The sequence below is a fragment of the Haliotis cracherodii genome, unplaced genomic scaffold (genome assembly GCF_022045235.1).
Source record: "Haliotis cracherodii isolate W230 unplaced genomic scaffold, xgHalCrac1.p SCAF_2, whole genome shotgun sequence".
NCBI classification, from domain to species: Eukaryota; Metazoa; Mollusca; class Gastropoda; order Lepetellida; family Haliotidae; genus Haliotis; species Haliotis cracherodii.
In genome coordinates, this window is record NW_027266275.1 from 2912993 (window position 1) to 2920487 (window position 7495).

Here is a 7495-nt window from a genome sequence, read left to right on the forward strand (position 1 = left end):
ATTGTTCGGATGATCGGATGAATAGTATCGGAAAAGAAATATTGTATCAGATATGACATATTCCCACATCGAGTTATTTTAGTTGCAGCTTTTACTATATCTATGTAAAATGATAATAACCATAAGCGTAGCACTTTGGAACAACTGATTGCTATTGCCGGATATGATTTACGAATGGAATAATTTGATCAGTCACCTCTGAGAACTCCCGCATTCTTGCTACAACAAATGAATGAAATCAAAATGCAAATATTGTAATTACAACCGACAAAAGTCACATATTTGATATCAGGCAGTTACCTTGTACGAGGAATGTATACGCAGATAGCCACATAAATGAACGATGAACTTGTTCCCTGTCAGGTGTCTTTAAACAATCTACTTTTTTAAAATATATATAGAGCGCTTCGGGACATGATGACCCCTGTTTGTTTCTCAACTGACCACGTAAGTTTGTTTCAGGTGTTTCACATAGGTGTCGTGTCTCATTGCACGAGACAACTATCTTCATGATGTCCACGCTTCTTTAAAAAATCCATAGAGTTAGATAACAATGAGCAATCAATCAACGTTATCGGCTAATCCTTTGAACAAAGTATGTTGTTTTTACAACTGCATTTCACGCCCAGATATGGACACATTCCGTCTGCTTTTGTAAACCTACACACATAAACACTTACTTTTGATAAAATATATAAATGCCCTGTGCAAGATAACAGTGATTAATAAGTCAACGTATTATCGGTTAATCTTTTAATCAATGTGTTTTACAACTCTACCGATCATACCTCACTTGCTGCGCTGCCACGTGCATATTACGCAACATGTAATACATTAACCACATCACATCTGGATTTAAAACCTTATTCGTAGATTAAACAATATCCCCAGACACAATAGCTAACCAGTGTCAAGGGAGGTCACTCTATATCAAGGTCACTACCAAGGTCAACATTATAGGAGAGCCTCAGTCAGTTTGCCACCGACTATCATCAGAATTACATGTACAGCGCCCTGAACCTCTTTCTGTTGAATTTCAAGACATCCTCGATAAATTGTCAGCAATATCATGGCTCCATTCTATTAAGATAAATGCCCTGGACCCATTCGGACCATATCGGAAGTGACGTAACAAGCTCCATCTCTCTTATCACCACCTTTGCAAAGAATTTCTCTGATTCATGACCTTGAAATCAACCACGAATGAAACTCAATGTACTATAACAAATTCACCATTTTTTAGGATGTCACAAACTTGATTTTAGATATCACAAATCATTTTTGATGAATTCTAAGATACAAATAAATATTTCATGATATCGCTAAATATTTCATATCAGAAAATCGAAATTGTAACAAGTCAGTTCGTGTTGATATTCAACATAGGGAATAAATAGTAAACAAAATCATCAAATCAGATCTTCACGCAAAGGGGAATTGAAAATAATATTGTATCTGATTTAATGAGACTGAAATAGTAAACAAACAAATATGCATTCAATTACAAATATTTGGACATTTCAGATAGAGCTGACTTCACGTCAGACTAGGAAAATTGTCTGATGCATCGCCTCCACAACGAGGTCTTATCGGTGCCGATAACCATGTAAAGGAGGACCAACGCCTGATGTACCCAGTTTGAGACAATAAAAAGTGAAGCCTGGTATCTATCTTCAGTCGAGGTATTTGTCAGATCCTCGTGCGCCACGCTGATGGGTTGCAGTGTCAGTACGCCTGTCAGACCTCAGATCTCCCGGCAAGGGAGCGACCGAGGGTCGTTTGGTCCTAGTCGTCTGCTGTCGGAACTGATTCACGTCCATTCTTCCCTCATTCTGCCGGGGGGCGCGAGCACAGTGACGGGGGTTAGGAGGGAAAGCAATCTGTACTTCCGGTTGGGGACACATGTTGGAGTGGAGATTGTGCACGTCGACGACGACGGGACAGACAAGCATCCAACGACCAGCTGAAGGTACTTCCGGTTAGGGACACATGTTGGAGGGGAGATTGTGCACGACGACGACGACGGGACACACAAGCATACATACAACGACCAGCTGAAGGTACTTCCGGTTAGGGACACGTGTTGGTGTGGAGGTTGTGCACGACGACGACGACGGGACACACAAGCATACATACAACGACCAGCTGAAGGTACTTCCGGTTAGGGACACGTGTTGGTGTGGAGGTTGTGCACGACGACGACGACGGGACACACAAGCATACATACAACGACCAGCTGAAGGTACTTCCGGTTAGGGACACGTGTTGGTGTGTAGGTTTTGCACGACGACGACGGGACACACAAGCATACATACAACGACCAGCTGAAGGTACTTCCGGTTAGGGACACGTGTTGGAGTGGAGGTTGTGCACTACGACGACGGGAAACACAAGCATACATACAACGACCAGCTGAAGGTACTTCCGGTTAGGGACACGTGTTGGTGTGTAGGTTTTGCACGACGACGACGACGACGGGACACACAAGCATACATACAACGACCAGCTGAAGGTACTTCCGGTTAGAGACACGTGTTGGAGTGGAGGTTGTGCACTACGACGACGGGAAACACAAGCATACATACAACGACCAGCTGAAGGTACTTCCGGTTAGGGACACGTGTTGGAGGGGAGATTGTGCACGACGACGACGACGGGACACACAAGCATACATACAACGACCAGCTGAAGGTACTTCCGGTTAGGGACACATGTTGGAGGGGAGATTGTGCACTACGACGACGACGGGAAACACAAGCATACATACAACGACCAGCTGAAGGTACTTCCGGTTAGGGTCACGTGTTGGAGTGGAGGTTGTGCACGACGACGAAAACGACGACGGGTCACACAACCATACAACGCCCATAATGTGTGTGTACGCACTGATGAAAAACGACATTCTCAAAGTCAAATTTCGACACAATGTCAGTTGAAGTGTGTCAGATTGGTGTTTTAATAATGTTAATAACTACTGAAAATACTCCCCCACCACCCAGTCATTTTTCATAAATACCATGAGGAACAAGATGAGTTTGTTACAGTACCAGGTTGGAGTCGGCTTGTGGATGACGACCGGACGCCAAAGAATACGAGGACCAGATGAAGGTAAAGGCGAGATCCCGGTGCTTCTGGTAGAGTGTACACTGCTTCTCGACCAGGCACCTGGGAATAAGACAACGAGGTGATGGGGAACTCCCATTTACGCTCATCATTGGTGTTTTACTACTGTTTTGAAACTTTGTGTCGAATGGAAGAAAGGGTGACCATTGCACGTTTCCGTGTCTCGTCCACCCTCGACGCTTAGTTTGGTTAGTGCAATCAGAACTATTTTCTGTATGAACTAGTTGTAACAACGTATTTTGGCTGGTGTAACGTATGTGGTCACTGTGTGTCATCGGAAATGTATTCTTATAGTTGTTGATCAGTAAAAGTATAATGTGGATTTCATTTTATTTTTCACGAGGTTGTGTATTAGTTGGGTTGAACGCCACTTATACTCCAGCCACATCATCACAAGGACACGCTGAGGATGTTCTTCACACATTGTATGCATGTAGAAACTCGAACCTGGTTCTATGGCGTGACCAGCCAACGTTGTAACGCTTTAACAATATTGGCTACTGATTCGGAAGGTGTAATTTAAAAATTGTTTGTTTGTTGTTTAACGGCGCACTGGGCAAAATTCCAGCTGTATGACGGCGGTCTGGAAATAAAAGGGTCTGGACAAGGCGATCCAGTGACTGACATTATGAGCATCGATCCACGTAATTGGGATACGACGACATGCATCAACCAAATCAGCGAGCCAGACCACCCGTTCCTGTTAGTCGCCTCTTACGACAGGGCATAGTCGCCTTTTACGGCAAGCGTGTGTTGTTGAAGACCTATTCTACCCCGGATCTTCACGGGTCCTGTAATTTAAAAAAAACTACTGGAGTAGGTTTGGGGCGACATAAGTAAGTGGGTATGTTTTTATGCCGCTTTTATCAATATTCCAGCAATATCACACCAGAAATGGGTTTCATACATTGTACCCATGTCGGGAATCGAACCCCGCCGCCAAGTCCAAAGGAAGTAAAAGAGGTTTAGTCTCTAAGCACGTAGGCTTCTTGAAACAAATGAATTTTCGAAAAGTGGTCAGTTATCTCAGGTGTTTTTTATGGAGTGGAAGAGAGCTCCACGGGGTAGGGTCTGCAAGAGACAAGGATCTGTCTCATTGCGTGTACCGTGTGATGTATCGAATCCGTCTTCGGCGTGACAAGCGAGAGCGTTAACCACTTGGCTACCCGACCGCCCTTGCGGCGACATCAACATGTAATCACTTCAGTGTACGAAATTGGAACATGCCTATACCTGTTCGAAATCAAACCTGGGTCTGTCGTGTGACAAGCCAGCCCTTTAACTACAGTAAAGTACGGTTATAACGAACTCAAAGGGACTACTAATTTTAGTTCGTTATAACCGTAGTTCGTTTTAAGCATATGTACAGCATAACTACAGCAAATAGTCGGGACCAAAAAAAGTAGGGTTCGTTATAAGCGTGCTCGCTATAACCGTAGTTTACTGTTTTAGACAACTCCACAGCCCTCACAAGATGTTGCGCACTTTGACATACCGTGGTACGTATATATAATGGTGCCTTACGATACGCACAGTTTCTTAGAGAGGCAATTAGAAATTGGAGTACTCAGTAAGGATAAGATATATGGATGTACAATGAAGAGCGACTTTTCAGTGTAGGTTCTAACACGTTATCAAGCAAGTGATGTACAGAGGATGGTCGACTAGCATATATACAGGTATGAGGCAGTGTGCTTATACAGTTGAGTAGATTAGGATGTAGTTACAATGGTGTGGAGAAACCCGTTACTATGTCCAGGAACATAAAACTAAATGGAATGTGGAAATCAAAACAAATAATTAACGAGAGCTTCTTATGTCACATACAAAGTGTGACAATATGCTGTCAATGATGTTCTTATCCTTGTTCCACGTTTGTCCTTGAAACCTCAGTTGCAATCACCATCCACTATGAAACATTTTCATAAACTTCGTCTGGTAATCGCTGGTGCCCTCTTCATGTTCACTTTTGACCGCGTCGTCCTATCCTACTTTCCATACAGGATGGTTGACAACAGCTTACTTGTTTTCTCACAGTCCACCTCACAGTCCACCTCACAGTCCACCCACAGGTCTCGTCAGACTCCAGTGGACATACACACATAGCAGTTCAGTCTCATCTCCGTCCGAACCCAGTCTTGGTAACACTAGAGTGTACAGATTCACAGAGTGACAGTTGTGCTACATTTGCGGTACAACATACTGTATTACGTCTTTCTGTTGACCGAGTTAGGATTATAGACTTATACTCTCCTAGCATGCTAGTCTGCATCATTCAAGGTAATAGTGTCAATCTTCTTTTATTTTAACAAATACTGATAACTATATTTTACTTCAACTGCAAACGTAAGGTGATCTTTTGGCCATAACCCCAATCAGAGATACTCGTGGACACATTAGCTGAGGCGCTGTTTCACGGTTACAGCTAGGAGAGAACAGAATCACACAATCTTGTGTCGGTCAATATGACCTTAGGAAAGCTCATAACAAACTAATGTTTAGTACATGTCTAGAATTCGATCATAATGTTTCGTGATAAGTTTAGTTCTGAATATAACGCGAACTGGTCTGGACTAAATCGTTTTGTTATTAAAGTTTTCTTGTGTGATAAACGGAGTCATTCAACCAGTATTACATGGTTAGGTGTTTGTATTACACAGTGACTGGTTCCTGATGTGTAAACGAGTATTAACATTGTAAACACAATTTTTGAGATGCAATTAAAACCAACAAAACCATTTCCATAACTATATTACATAAAAGGATATCATATCAATACAGAACTTTGCGGATGTGAAGGCCTATCATCTTAAGCAAATCATGAAATTCTTCTGTCTGTCAATACTTTAATAACAAATTCCGGTAGATTTAAACTTAAATAATACACCAAACCCTCACATATAATATAAATTATATGTGTACATTATGTAGTACTTAATATTACGTATATCCCCATTATTCTGACTATCAAAACCGGACACTGCTGATCATACTTGATATCTGACCACCACGGTATTTTTTGTGTAAATATCATGCATGTATACACCGTGACTATCTTTGTTACCTGATTTCTATGTCGGGAGAGGTATTCAAATAAGCGCTGTCTTCTTTACAGATCCCAATTTTAAGTTGAAATAAAAATACGTTTAAGCTTACTTTCCTGAACATACGCTCAAGCTCAAATTTAATAAATTATTTAATAATAAAATAAATTAAATAATAATTACAAACATCAAACGACAAAACCAACACCGCTAATAACTGTTCTATCCAGGGAACATGTGTCAGAAACAATGTAAAAAGAAAACCAAAATCACTCTATTGCGAAAAGCATTTTTTGGAGAAAGATATTTGAAGAATGTCTCATATCCTCAAGAAAAATGTAATAATGTAATGTAACTATTCTATTGTGGGACTTAACGGAATGTCCGCTTCTATTGTGTAAGGTAGGCAAACCAATGATAGATGATTATAGGGACCGTCTCACAGGCAAGTGAGCGAAGTTAACGATGGTGTGTACTAAGGGTTCAGCTACCCACGTCGATGGCTGGCATTTTGGGTTACTTCCATATTGCCAACACTTCAATTCGCCTACGCCTCAATACGCCTACAGGTTTTATGTAGGGGATTTGGCACACCCCTATGTCAAAAATAGACTGTCCCGACATGTTATTAAAACATTTCACAGTACAGAAATTGTCTGTTCATACAGCTTTATCACACAGTGAGATCACAAAACAGACTGTTAACACAGGTTTAAATATTCATTACATTCAAACATCTCACTGCACAAAAGATTAAAGAACTGCTGCTGAACACATTGTGAATGACTGTATCATGGTTAATAAGGACAGTCGGATTAATGGCTTATCTTAAGATTAAAAGCTGAGTAGCAGGTTACTAAAACAGCATTTGATGCTTATCTGCGGAAAATGATGTTTTAATGTAATTATTTTAATTCTCAATTAAAGTTCTCAAAACGAGGGGTATAAAATAAGGGCCTAGATCTACGAGGACGAAGTGTCAACACTCGATGCTCCTTCAGCTGCTACCGTCGCTCCCTTGGTCGGGGTAGAAGATCCGGGGTAGAATAGGTCTTCAGCAACCCATGCGTGCCGTAAAAAGCGACTCTGCTTGTCGTAAGAGGCGACTAACGGGATCGGGTGGTCAGGCTCGCTGACTTGGTTGATGCATGTCATCGTATCCCAATTGCGTAGATCGATGCTCATGTTGTCAATCACTGGATTGTCTAGTCAAGACGTGATTATTTACAGAACGCTGTCATATAGCTGGAATATTGCTGAGTGCGGCGTTAAACAACAAACAAACAAAACAAAGACCCTCTCAGATGTCAGTTGGGAAGGTTCCTGGA